The following is a 15053-nucleotide window of genomic DNA, read 5'->3' as shown; positions in this document are numbered from 1 at the left end:
GAGGGTGGTGCGGAGGAATCAGCCACTCTTACTTTACCGCAAGGTCCAGCCACTTACCTTGCTTTTTAACAACCTTGAGAGGCAATTGAGTAAAAGACGCTATAAAGGGCAAACATATGCGGAGAAATTATGGTCTCCTTTTACACGGTATAATTTTCAATGTGTGTTTTTTTTTCTGATAAATTCAATTTATTGGAAAACCACTGAAAATGCAAAAATATAGCTAAGCGGGTTTGGATGTTTCCATCTAGACTTGGATTACGTGTAGATGATTCTCTTCCCGCGCCGGCACGACCTGGCCGCGCTTCTCCAGACCGGCGTGCGGAGCTGCAGAGCCCGAGAGCATCCCCAGCGCAGCAGCGCGCGGCCACCCCCTGCAGCCCTGCGGCTGGGCTCGCCCGTCTCCCCGCCCCCTCGGGCTGGCCGCTCCCCATTGGCCGTTGCCATGACGCCCAGCAGCTGCCGCGGGCGGCCTGTACCGCAGCAGGGGTGGGGCCGGGGGAGGGGGCCGGAGAGCCGGAGCCCGAGAGGCGTCCGCCGCGCGTTCCCGGCGGCTGCGGAGCTCGCCCGGCCTCCGGGGGGGGGAGCAGGCCCAGCGGCGGGGCTGCCGCTCCTGCCGTCCAGCGGCCGGCGCTCGAGCGGGCCCGGGAGGGTGGTGCCTCTTCGCGCTGTCGGGAGACGGGGGCGGAGAATCCCAGCCGCCGCTGCTGATGCTGGGCTTGGAGGCTGCATCCGACTGGGTCGCGAGGAAAATGGATTCAGCTCGCATCTCTCCCTCCGCGCAGCAGCTTCCCCGGGTCTCAGCACGGTGAGTAGGAAGCGGCGGGGCTGTCCTCTCGGTTCAGCCGGCTGCTAAAATGACCTGTGCGTGCATTTGCGGCCGGCCCTTGAACAATGACCCCTCAGGGTACGAGAGGAAGATGTGGAGGCAGAGATGGGGATGGAGAGACGGGAAGGTTGCCTGGCACAGAGAAGTAAGATAGCACCCGCTTGTGTTAAAAATATATATATATATATATATGGTGTTCTTATTTTATCTTGAACTGGCTCAGAGTGCAGACTGAGCCACTTGGGTGCTTTCCCTGCAAGCTTAGAAATCCGGGGGTGGAAAAAGCTAACAAGAAATGGGTGTTATTGAAAGGAATCATTTCATTTGCAGCTCTCACAAATAGGGCTGGGCCTTGCTCAAAAACACATTTGGTGCCTCTTAAGCTTCTTGGCCTAATTATAAGGTGATTTTGCTTATTTGCTTCATTACTAAGAAAAGGTGGCCCTGGAATTTAGCATATTCTATTTCACATTCTAATATGCTCTGGTTGAGAAACCATTTCCAGAGAGGGTTTCAATTTTAGTTCATAGGTTCGATTGTGAACATACAAATGTATACATACCCTATGGATATGTATATCATATATACACATTACTTAGCATTTCTAGTGCATTTATGAAAATATTTATGTGCAGGGCGTGCTTTGCAATCATTTTTATGGGTTACAAATACCCTGCATGCTTGGAGGTAATTGCATATTTTTGAAACTATGCTTCTGGTTTGTGTTATTATTCATTGGCTTCATTTGGATTAATGTGAGATTTATTCTTGTTATTGTCCTTTAGTTTCATTGTGACCAATTAGGACAGATGCCTATCATTTAAACTGTATCATAGCATGAGATGCAAATTCATAGCCTGCCTCTTTTCTTTATTTTTAATTGGGTTTGTGGGGGGTGATTTGAGAGCCCTGAATTTACAGTGATGGGAAAGGGAGGTGGCTTGTGGCTGTTATTTTGTGTCTAGCGTCTTGCCAAATGAATGTTCAAAGTGAATCAGTTTTCTTCAAATCCTACCCCAGCCCCTTTCATGTTTGTGTCTCGCGTCCCAGGAAGCTGGAAGGTGAAATGCATTCATTTTATTTAATAGTGCTGCTATTTGCTGGTCATTTCTTCAGTATCCAGGCACCATTTTACAGTTCTCTCAAATGTGTTGTAGGTCTACTTATTTAGGTGGCTAAGTAAGAAAAGTGGGATTGTTTGGAAAATCTAGGTGTCCCTCAGTACCCTATCCATCTCCAAATTAGCCTGCTTATACAATGACATGAAATGGGAGTGAGCAAAGCTTAGCACGAGAACGTGTGGCTTGTAGCCGAAATGGGGGGCTGTTGTAGTTTACAAATGCTTACTGGGATCGGCTTAACCTTTCATTATGTCAAGGCTTTTAGGCAGCTCAGGAGACTTAAAGATGCCTGAGATGAGTAGGTGCAGCGCTCCATTACCATCCAGGATAATGGATTTCATTGAATTAAAGCCAGAAAAATCCTTGCAGGTAAAAGTGTTAGTGATATTACATTCATCATATGGACTAGTTTTATCCATCAATCTCTTTCCTAACAGCATCATTGTTAGTGCAAACGTTTTTACAACGTAAAAACAGTATTTTTTTGTTTTAATCTTGCATTTTTTTTACACTGTCCCCCTTCATTAACATTTTTTACAAGTATTTGAATCAAGTTAATAGTTTAATTTCTCTGAGAATAAATGTCCTATTTGGTTATATACGGGAAGGTTCTTCAGCAACTTAATGGGAAGAATGGATTTAATATGCTCATGACATGTTATATAGATTCACAACTCTTAAGTCATGCTACTGTGTGCCTAATTATAATAACTGAATAAAGTAGAGCAAGGGAAGAGATACTAGGCTTGTATGTCATATCAAAATTTTTATAACACACTGTGTCCTGAATCTTTTAATGACTTCCAAAAAACGACACAATCTTTGGACTTGCAAAAAATCAAAGTTTCCTATTTATCTCCAGTAAAGCTTTAAAAAATTAAGACATGTTGTAGTTGATACAGTTTCACACAGTGAAAACGGGTCTGTTGGGCTCTGTTGTATTTCCTTTGTGTTGAGTTCTCATTGGATTGTGGTTTTGCAGGTGCAGTTGGTAGAGTTGGGGCAGAGTCAGAACCACTGTGGGCCGTGGGTGCAGAACTGACTGTCAGTAGCATGCTACAGCTGTGTGGCCAGACCCTGATGGGAACACCGGTCCGTATTTAGGCCCCACAACCTGAGACAATTAGAAAGCCTTTGTGGAGGGACCACGGAAAAGTCAAGTATGTTTAAAGGATGACAAGTTGAACTTTCTAAGAAGGGAAAGGAACGTGGGATCACTTCATTTGGGAAGGGAGAGCTGAGAGGCGACAGTCATTTGCTTCGGAAGAGCTGAGGGCTTTTACATAGGGTGCTGTTTATTGCTATTTTTTGGAGCCTAAAATATGGTCAGTGGGGTTCAATTTCTTTAGAAAGAATGAAGATTAGAAATAGAAATTGTAGGACATCCTGATAGCACATTCTAGTCGTGACCTGGGTAACCAGGTAAAGTAGTGCATTTCTTCTTTCATCAAAACCTCCAAAAAGTATGACCTAGACATGCAGTTTTTTGGGGCTGGACTAAATTCTTTCTCAAAACTTCTCTGGCTTCTTCTAAAGTAAGAGTGTGCTTTAGTTGTTTAATAGCAGGTACTTCTCGACCTATAACAGTAAGACTCCATTTTGTAATGGGCTTCTAAATTACAAAATCTGGATATTTTCAAAGAAATAAGTTGACCATCTTCTTGGAGAAATTTATATGTCATCTTGTTAGGACGCAGGGACCTGAACATTGGCCTCTTTATAAGTCCTTTTTCAGCAACTTTATGGAATGTGATGCCTAATAGCTATATTAAAATGATTCTCTTTTTAATGGTTAATTTTGAAAAGTGAAATGGGGTTTAGTGGGGCCTAGATACAAAATAGTTCAAGAACCATCAAGTTGACAGCAGAAAAAAAAAAAGGGAAAGATAAGTTGACGTTATTGTTTAATGTGCTGTTTAACGACAAATTTTATTAATCACCTTTTTCTCAAACACTATCTTGAAAAATGCCATTCTTATTGAAATACTAAATATATTGGGTGGTATTTAAACTTCAAGTAAAACTTGCTTTAATTGAGTAAAACACATATTATCTAATTTCTTATTTTGTGATACATTCCTTATTTCTTCAAGTGACTTCAGAATGTATGTCAATTTATGTACATGCTTCAAATCTCTGTCAGGATGTCTTAGAATATATCTGAAGAGTCAAACAGTTTTCTACATTTCTCATGGGTTTATAAAAAGATTCTATGATTGGAGCCTAAAAGAAAACCAAATTCATCATGGAAGTTTCAACATGAAATAACTCAGCAATTGGTTTTTACTGAAACAAATAAACTAGATTTATATACTGGGAGGTTACTCTGGAGGTCAGTTACAATTCCCCCTGTTTGCATATCCTAAATATTATTCTACCAAGTGAAAATGTGTTTTCAAGCAAAATGAATCAATTAATTGAAAAACAACTCTTTGTAGAGCTTTTATATGACTAGTGCAATTTGCATATTGCTAGAACATAAAATTTTCTTGGAGGATATCTAATACACACATGAAATAGTGAATGACAAAAACAGTATAGTTGTAATTGGTGCCATCATTACACCTTATACTGATATAATCTTTCATAGTTCTCAAAGCCATTTTACATTCTTCATTTTTCATCTTCTGTTCCCGCAAATTATATCATGCCAGTAAAGCTAGTATCATCATAATTCTTTTAAATAAGTGAAAATACGCTCAGAGAGGTTAGGCTTGCTTAGGATTGGTAAATGGGCTAACTGGACCTGGATTCTGAATCTGTGAGCCCAAATCTGCCTTTTTGGAAAACTTAACAAATTTTCTTGCTAATTTGAATTTTAAAATATCAAATATAGTGAATCTGCATTAAATATGGCCCATTTTTATTTAGATTTTTATTTGAGTGTTCCAGGTGCTATGACTTGCTTCTTGGTCTTATTGAATTGCCATATAGACTAAACATATGCTTAGGGTATTGGCCAAGAAAAGTGGTACACAAAAATTGTCTTGGAGAAAACCTGGCATTCTTGATACTCTGAAAGAGCATGGAAACGTTTGGGGAAAAGTCAGAACTTTGTTGGACTGATGTGCACTTATTTTCTGGCTAAGTATTGTTTTTGATTTTAATGATGTACAGGTTGGGAGGTGTAATTTTTTTCTCTGCTTAAGACAAAATTAAGATCCCTCTAGTCCTGGACCTTGAGAAAACTTAGCTCTTCCTTCTGCCTACGTGTCCCACGCATCTCTCCACCTACATGTTCTCAAAAATAAAAATGATAGTAAATGATACATAAATTTACACCAGTTCAACAATTCTCTGATATTTTTCCTGGACAAATACTTTTACACCCCTCTAAAATGTCAAAAATTAAATGCTTTTCTACAAAACATTCAAATTTTTTGGCATCTCCCTTTCTTTGCTAATGCCCTAGGCACATACTTTGATTATTTGGTAATTCAGCACTAGCCAAAGAGGAAATCATGCCATCTGAACTATCAGTCCACATTTGGGAAGTATCCTTTATAATTAATTTGCTTGCAGTATAAATGAGGTCTGTCACACTAAAGATATTCTGCTTTAAATCAAATCAATATTCACCAATACAGTTAAATTTTCTCTCTTAAAAGCTTTTTTCACATTTGAAACTCTGAGGGGGGAGAAAAAAGGTAATACATAAATGTATAAAAAGAAAATCACCCATAAGCTGTAAGCCTACCACCAAGAAATAATTACCGTTAGCAATTTGGAATATTTCTTCCCAGTTTTTTTAATATGCCAATATAAACACACTCAGACATACAATTTCATAAATGTGGCTATATTCTTAGCATTGTTTTATGGTTCTTTTACTTTATATGTCAATGAAATATAACTCTACTCAATTTTTAATCTCTGTGTACATTCTCTTAACGACTCAAAATATTTTTTTCCCCACCTGGGGTTCTTTACACTTTGCTTTTAAATACTTCTCATGATACAGGTAGATCCTGCTTGATTGACAGCAGTTGTGAGTCAAGCATTGTTTTTAGGAAATGTGAGTTCTGTACCCTGACCTGCCACTACATCTCACAATGGGTATTAAATTAACCTTGGTCATCACTTGTCTGCTGATAATGAATGAGGTTTAAAGCCCAAGTCATTGAAATCCTTGTCTGAATCACTCAGAATTTCACCAGGTGTGTGCTTAAACTGCAATTAAAAGAACAAAAACAGAACGAATCTCTTCGAGATTCATGTTACTTTTCCTCAGTATGGTAGTGGCATCCTGTAGTTTTAGCCTGTGGCCAGCTCAAAGTCTCTATAAACATATTTAAACAACTTACATTAGCCATCACATGACTTCTGAGACTAAATTAAGATATATTTTCGACATCTGTATATTCCTTAAACCTGTATGTAGTTTTTAAATGAAAGCCCAGTTATCTGACTCTGTCCTTTTAAAACTATGAATGGTTAGATTCTTTGTATGATTTAAGTTTGAGCTTTAAATATAATTCCTTGGAGAGGTTTCCTTAAGAATATGCCTCCATTATTACATTCTGTAGCCTGCGTGTTTCCTTCATAGCATTTATCAAAGTGGGAATCATAGAACTCTTTATTTCCTTACTTGACCTTCCTACCCTTCACTAGATTATGAACTCTGTGAGGGCAGAAAATGACACTGTTCATTAATAACAGAGGCCTTGGCATGACATATGTGCTCAGTTAATACTGGTTGGTTGAGTGGATGGATAGTTCCCTGAAGGACCTCTGGCCTGCAATTCTGGAAGAGCTTCCCACTAGAAGTTCTTTGGACTGTGATTCTCATGCTTTTATTTTGTCTGCAAAAACAAAATGCATTTTATTTTTATATGACAGTCTCAGGATTTTAAGATTTTGATGAAGTAAAACTGAATTCTGCAAGGTAATAAATCACAACACTTAAAAAATCCATCATTATGGAGCTAGAGGGTATTATGCTCAGTGAAATAAGCCAGGTGGAGAAAGACAAGTACCAAATGATTTCACTCATCTGTGGAGCATAAGAACAAAGCAAAATCTGAAGGAACAAAACAGCAGCAGAATCACAGAACCCAAGAATGGACTAACAGTTACCAAAGGGAAAGGGACTGGGGAGGATGGGTGGGAAGGGAGGGGAAAGGGGAATAAGGGGCATTATGATTAGCAGACATTACGTAGCAGGGGGCACAGGGAAGGGAGTGAAGCACAGAGAAGACAAGTAGTGACTCTACAGCATCTCACTACGCTGATGGACAGTGACTGTAATGGGGTACATGAGGGGGACTTGATAATGGAGGGAGTCTAGTAACCATAATGTTGCTCATCTGACTGTATATTAATGGTACCCCCCCCCAAAAAAAATCCATCATTAACAACTGTTCCCTACATGCTATGACATAAATAGGAAAGCTGTGGACATTTCTTTGGCTCCTTTTATTCCCTTTCAAAACTCAATTGCAATCCAGAAATAGTCACACCACTAAGGGAATACTTTTGGATTCACTGTAATTTATTAAAATAAATTAGTAATTTAATTATTATTAGCATCAAATTACATGAAACACACTCATCGCTATTTTGCTATTCTAGAAATCCACTCTGCTAAATTCACTAATCATAAACAAATCATTCCTTCATATCTGTTCCAAAAATTAGGCTTGAACAGAAACGGAGGCAAATATCTTACTCAAAAGGTTAAATAAGGGAGCCTCTTGCTTCCATGAAAAGTTTTGAAATCAAATATAAAAAGAGTACCTCGGAGGAGAGAGGTATACTTGGTAAATACAGAGAAATGTCTTCAGACCATGGGGAGCAGCCGCCTGTGTAGGTGCCCGAACTGCTGATAACGCTGAAACTTAAGTATGAGGTGAAGTCTTTGTTCCTTTTCTTTGGCATCTAAATGAAGATCACTTACTGCAGTGCTGGAAATGGAGTCCAACTGCCATTAAAATATACACAGAAAATCAAATCTGACTAAGTTTAGTTGAGACTATGTGCTCAGAAAACTACTCATTGGTAATATTTTCCCAAAGGAAATTTTGCTGTAATCATGACTCTAAAATAAAGCCCTGTGAGCATGTGCTTCAGGAAAGAAGGTGATATTTTCATCATGCCTTCTGTTCCAAACTGGAAATGTTCCCCTGGAAAATGCGTCCAGTATAACCGCAAGGAAAATGTAAACCAAGTAAATGTTTCTCACCCACGTTCGTTTTCTGGCCCTTTCTAGTGCGGCATTTTGGGGAGAGAGGGACCTTCCGAAAGCAGCTGAGCTATTACTCTGTGCTCATTGCTGATACACATTAAAGTCCCACAAAATGTTTATAGGGCAGATATACCTGATTTGAACATATTTTCCAGAACAAAAATTGGCTTTAAAAAATTTTTTTAATTATCATTGATATACAGCCTTAAGATGGATTCACATACACAGCACTGAACCGTGGGCTCAGCATCCACCCATATTATCAAGTCCTCACCCCCCCATTGCAGCCACTGTCTGCTAACATGGTAAGATGTGAGTCATTCATTGCAGTCTCCACGATGTGCTCCCATCCCTGTGACCTACCTATATTGTGATTGCAAAAAATTGGCTTTTTAAATGTGAGTAATGAAACAACTAGACAGAAAATTTTAAATGAGTACCATTCTGTAAAATCTAGGATATAGTGTCATTATATCAACAACCCATAAGAATAATAGCAAGGCAACTGACAATTTTGTATATGAGAATAACCAATCTAGAGAGTTTATATTAAAGATCAATACTCTGAATTCACATGAGAATTCATAAAAGTCTTACTCTCTTAATTGGCATCGACAAGACAGAAGGACTTAGGCATTTTGAAGATACTGTGGATCCCATTATTCTTTCTTACGAATTTACTAGGTAATTCAGATCATGACACTGGGCACTCTGAAATCACTGGGGTTTCTCCATCGCCCGTTCTGTTGGTTACCTAAACCCAGGGGAGGGAATTATTCCGATTCCACTGTCTTTGTCTCCTGTGTCTCTTCAGGAGGAATTTAAGTGGTAGTTAATTAACCATAAAGTGAATTTTGTATTTTAGAGAATATATGATTTTTGCTGTTTTAGGGGAAACATTTGTATTATGACTTGTATTTTTAAAGCACTGCATTTCATAAAAGCACCTACAAAATTTAGAATTTATAATATTTTGAGTCAAATGCCTAATCATTAGCAATGACTAAAAATAAACCCTAGCTTTTAAAAAAATGAAGTAATAAGGAAATGCCTTACCCCTCACTAACTTTACATAGAAGGAGCACTTCAGCCACCTGCTCTCTTCTTAGCTAGATTGTCCACATTTCAGGCCCCACAGGGCTCAGTGCCACACTCTGAAACAAGGGAAATTGATTCTTCACCACATGCGACCTTCAGGTTTTTATTCTCCATAGATTTAAAAGAGCCCAGTCTTTACATGCAGGCTGAAACATGCCTGACTCATATTAATGCTCTTACCTGAACAGGTTTGACTGCATATATTGTCTGGTCTCTTAACTGTGGTATATGATTTTATATTTTTCTTTTACTCTATGGTTTTTGAAATCAAACCTGGATGGTTTAGCCAGGATTCCTGGGCGGTTAGGAAAGAGACAAGATTAACATTTCTAGTCAGTCACTGGTCATTTGCTTACTGAATTTTCACCAACATTGGTATGGTTTGGAAACATTAACTGTCTTAATATATTTTATATACTCTGCTTGCTTTGAAGCATCAATTTTTGGCTGTATAGTCAACTATAATCTAAGCAGAATCGATGGTGCCATCACTTACCACATTCTTGATGTTCTTAAATGCTGGTTGACCCAAAAGGATCTTTATGACAGAAAGGAGCTGATGAAGTAGTGAAAAGCATTTTGTTCAGGAGACGGTCATTTTGCAAAGAAGCGGTCTCCCTTGGGTCAGTCTGAACATGTTTCAGACTTGATGCTGATTCATTTCTGTTCTTGAGAATAATTGTGGACATCCCTAGTTTAAAACTTTCTTTATAATTCAAGTAAAACAATTTATTCCTTCAACAAATGGGATAGCCTTGACCCTTTTGATAGCAAGGATATCTGACATACAACAAGTGTAAAAAGAAGAAAACAAAAGACTCACTCTTCTTAGTTATTAAGAAAAAGAGCTAATTTCTCTGAGCACCTGTTATGTCTCTATTGTATTGTTTTCACCCATGTCCATTTGTGCAATCCTAACAACAGAGGCATTGTTCTCCCACTTTCCAAAAGGAAAATGAATCTCAGCTGGGTTAAATTTCTTAGCCAAAGCCAGTCAGTTAGTGAGTTTAGAGCTGAGACTGAAGTAAGATTTATTTGATGTTATAGCACAGTGGTTAAAAACTGGAGCCTTGTGGACTGTAAGCATTTGTAAACATGTGTAATGTTTGCAAACAACAATATGTTTCCAGCATCCTATCTTTAAGAACAGACTTTTGTCCAAATTTTTCTTATTTTGACACTTCGAAAAACATTTGAGTATCTGCCTTCTCTTTGAAAATAAGAAAACCTGGTGTCACCAGGCCCTCATCTCCTCATGGAGAGCACATCTGGAGTCGAGTAATTGGCTTTTTCTGGGTGTGTGTTGTGCTCCACAGAGTATGCTGCACTGAGCCCCCAAATCCCCAGTCCCCTCCCCTCAGTTGATTGGCATTAACTCTTTGGCCCTTGGCACAGTTGGGGTTTTGACCCCTGTTTACCCATTTTCATTTCACGACACCATGTTATTTCCCAGTCAAGCGTGGTTTTTGTTCTTCAGGGAAACGTTTGAGTTTCTTTAATACTGAAGCTGAAAATGAATGTAACAACAACCCAACAGATAAGCATTTGATAAAAATGAACGATCTGTATGAAATTTAATGTTATTAATCTGGTTTTGGGGCAATCACAATGCCATTTCATCTCGATCACCTGAAGCTTCAAGTGTTTCTGCTTCTGCCCCATCAGTTGTTTTCTCTCTTTCATAATTAAAAAGCTAAGGCATTTTTTCCACAACTAATATGTGTCTAATAGTTTATTTGACAAGTTACAAAAGACTTTTGATACGTTAAATTCTCACAAGATTATAGGCAGAGAAGATACACTATATACTATGTTGTATTGTATTCTATTATGTGACATGATGTTACATTAGATTATTTATAATCATCCTCCCAGTGAAGTTCAGAGGGTCCGTGTTCAGCACTGTCTAACCACTAGATGAAAAGTATGGGATTTGAATCCATATTTCTTTACTTCAAAATGTTTTTGTCCTATAAGATGCTGCCCCAAACAACCAAGTGACCCATCAGTGATGTACATCGGGGCCAAAGAATTATGACATGATCTGACCTGGCCTGTAAGTCCTAACTTAGGCACTAAGGTAACAAGGTTTCTTGGTTGTCTTCACCAAGTTCTTTCACATACAATCAACAGTCACGTACAGAGTGTGTCTGTATATGGAAACAACTAGATACACCAAGAGCTTATGGTGGGGCGTAATGAATAATAGTTCCCACATGTGTATCGTTATTATTACCAATACCACAAAAGCCTAATTGAAGGTCCTCAAAATAGAAAGCATTCGTGGACTCTAGTTATTAGCCCTGGTCCCTGTCCAAAAAGAACTTAAGTTTTTACAAGGAAAAAGGGTCAAATATAAATAGAATAGTAGCATATGTAACACTTACACAGAATACATAAATAGCAGCACAGTTCCCGGCAGAAGCCTTTGTTTTTGTGAAGTAACCACCATGGCTTCTGGCTAATGGGTCTAAACAATTAATTGCCCGTGTTGACAAGGGTGGTTTTGAGTCAGTATTGAGTCCTGCTGTTCTCCTTCTAAGGTATCTCTTTAATTTGCTGAGCCAGGTATAATAATGTTTACATTAATAAATGGAGATCTGAGGCACATCAATCTACTTTTTTTGGACTGGGTTCAAGTTAAGAAATGTCTAAGAAACTTCTTTCAAAACATATTTGACATTAATGTTAGTCGCTGCTCTGCTGGTTTTCTTTGTTTTACGATCATGCATAGATGCCAAGCCCTGCGCAAAAGTCGTTGTGTATCTACACCAACACGCTTCGAAGAAGTAATTGTATCCCTATTTTATGCATAACTAAACTAGGGTTTATTGAGGTAAAGCCATTTCCTTCTCAAGATTATCTCATTAATTACTAATGAAACCAGATTCTGAACTCAAGTCTGTCTGATTCGAAAGTTACTCTTTAACCAATAAGTTGAACCACTTCTGTCTTGTAATGAAAACTTGATTGTGCCCCTAAAAATTAAATGAAGAGAAAGGCAAATATATTTTTCATGTTATTATTTATCAAGACCCAGTTTTTGCTAAGTGGAAGATAATAATACTCTGCTAAAATTTACATTTAAGGACAAAGTCCGTAACCACAATTTCTTCACAGAGGAAAGAAAATGAGGATCTGAACAAATCCCAGTCCTATGATGAACTAACTGGAGATTTTGTATGTAAATAACGATTGGGAGATCATGCATGAGTTTTATGTATTTGTACAATATAATCAGGGATTCTCGTTTTAAAACAAAATTTTAACTAAGCATTAAGTACATTTTAATAAAAGAAAAATCACCTAGATTTCCTTGCTACTTTTTTCAAGCAAGAAAGCATTTTGTGCTATGTTTTCCACAATGCTGTAAACTGTAAACATTTCTTTTTCTCTGAAGCAATTCAGAGAATACATGGTTTTACAGGAATTTCAGCCCTGGAAAAAAAATTCCCCCACTGCAAAAAAAGACTGTGCAGTACAAATCCCAGAGCCTAAAGCTAGGGACTCAAAGCTGTGCCTGCTGCTATCTTTGTGGTTCAGACGAAGAGGGGTCTTTCTATTCTTGGTCCTAAACGTGATGAAGATGCTGATGACAGTTCACACTTTGAGTGTGGGGTCTGGAGTTGTGCAGCCACAGGAGGACTCTGTGAGTGACCCCCCGACCCCCAGATGTGTACAGTGGATCAGTACTGAGTCAGCACCTGCTGGGGGCCGGCTGAATTTCTGGACCCTTTGCAAGCGTGACCCCTTTGAAGCAGGTACCATCGTGTGACCCTCTTCGTGCCCCGTTAGGTGAGTAATCTAAGAAATGTTCAGTCAGCTAAACAGTGGTTAACTTTACAGTTCCTAAGTGCTTGTCTTTATATTAGGAATGTGGGATAAATATCAGGGCCCTATTCTCAAAAGGCTTATAAAGTAGTAAGGGAGGTACATCTATAAACAAAGACATAACAATAAAACATAGCCGCAGTGTGACAGTAGGGCTTTCCCATTCCAGCCACCGGAGGACATGGCCTCAAAAATATTGAATCCTTTAACATTTGCCATCAAGATATAGAGTCTTATTTAAGCTAAATGGTATTTATTCTTGCTGAAGAAATAGAAACAGAACATGAATGATTTTATAGTGCCTATTTCCTGTTGCTGTGTACTGCACATTGCAATTCTATACATTACATTTGATATTTTAATCCTATCTGCCCCATCTCAAACCCATCTCAACGGTGAATCTTAAGATACTTGAGTATCTTATTTCTTATGTGAATTACTAACCAAAGGTTACCTTTTTTTCTTCATGGCGTTACCTGGTAAACCTGTTCAGTTAGAAACCAGGGATTTTGAGTCAAAACAGAATTTTAATATATTCTTCAAACCGAATGCAAATGAATATTCTTTAGATTTTTGGTCCTATTTTAGTACAACAAAAAAATTAAGTCTAAAAATAACCCCAGCACCTGCGATGTGTCCTTCCAAGTCAGGATATGTGTGGTGGACTAGCAAGTGGGGAACGTCCGAAGGCCCGTCAGGGCGACTCCCGCAGGTGCAGCCAGCGGGGAGCGTTTAGGCACTAAGATCGTTCTGAGACACGAGGCCTTCACCAGCACAGAAGAACTGTCGCAAATTGGGTGTCAAGCATGTGAAAACCTGTAAAAGAAAACTTGGTTAGGAAGATCAATCAAGGAACATGAATGAAGGAAATCAGTGAATTCATAAAAATCGAGGGTACTCACCCGAAGGAGAAGGAGGGACACTAACTTGCCTGGCCTGGAAATTTTTAAAAAGGTGTTACAGTGAAAAGAAACAAGCCACTCATGGCCTCCTTTTTCAGAGAACGATGCAGATCATGGCTTTTAAAAATAAAGCAAAACAAAACCACACAAACAAAATCACTTTGCACCACAAATGGTTTGCTGGGCTCTGAGTTTCAGCCGACTTGAAGCTGTATCACTTGGGAGGTGTTAGAAAACAGACTGTAAGACTGAAGTCAGGAGTGACTCTTAAATCCCGAAGAGAAATCGTGAGTGGCTTTCTAAAGTTCTTTTCCTGTTTGAACCCTTCCTAGTGTGTGAAGCCACGTGCATGGTAAGTATTAGAAAACATGTTAGATATGTTGATTCCAGTTACAGTCAAGGACTCTTTCCTTACTATTTTTTCTACATTTAATATATAAAAAGTAACCCAGAAAGTGAGGAAAAACATAAATCAAGAGGGAAATGGTCACTGAGTATTTAATGAGAGTATTGATCTTGATTCTCCTGCCTTCATGTAGGCGTTTTCCCGTCTTTGAGCTGTATCAGTATTCCAACCTTTGTATTAAATAATCTGTAAACTCTCCCTGTACAGTCAAGTACCACCGAGGCAGAAGCCTGTAAAACCCCAGCAAATCTCTTAAACTCTTTATTTCCTTTAAGTAACAGGAAAGTCTTGGGCTAGATTATCTACAAGAAGCACTTGTCTAGCTGTAATCCTGTGTTTATGACTGTGACTGTTCATAACATTCTCTGTCAGTCCTGTGTCATAATAAATGCTTCCCAAGGTAATAAAGCAATATTGGCTTTTGGTCATTTTTCACTGTGTACAAATGTGTGTGTGTGTGTGTGTGTGTGTGTGTTGCTATGCATGTATGTGATGTTGTCATTCAGTTTAGCAAATAGGTCATTGAAGCCAAGCCATACAGCTAAAAAGGTACATAGTGTAGTGTACGGCTGGGCTGACTAGTCCAAGGCATAAGGGTACTGTATTTACTCTTTCTTGGCTTCAGCCCAGATAGTGAATGATTGACAAATGTTATTGAGAGGTTTTCCAGCTTATTTAATGG

At 38.8% G+C, this 15053-nt stretch overlaps 1 protein-coding gene across 4 annotated transcripts in view; it reads left to right on the top strand.

Annotated features, from left to right (window-relative positions):
- The first annotated feature begins 536 nt into the window (after positions 1-536).
- Positions 537-15053, top strand: part of JAKMIP2 (janus kinase and microtubule interacting protein 2) — a 155186-nt gene continuing 140669 nt past the window's right edge. For 2 of the 4 annotated variants that reach the window (XM_037016535.2, XM_037016538.2), the window contains exon 1: positions 538-808. The gene's annotated coding sequence lies outside the window, so the exon portion shown is untranslated. Of the gene's footprint in view, positions 809-15053 lie in introns of all 4 variants that reach the window. The other 2 variants (XM_037016536.2, XM_037016537.2) reach the window with 2 other exon arrangements.

Source organism: Manis javanica, chromosome 14 (assembly GCF_040802235.1).
Source record: "Manis javanica isolate MJ-LG chromosome 14, MJ_LKY, whole genome shotgun sequence".
In the NCBI taxonomy this organism is placed as follows: domain Eukaryota; kingdom Metazoa; phylum Chordata; class Mammalia; order Pholidota; family Manidae; genus Manis; species Manis javanica.
Note: the sequence above shows the minus strand (reverse complement) of the source record. Positions and strands in the feature narration are given on the sequence as shown.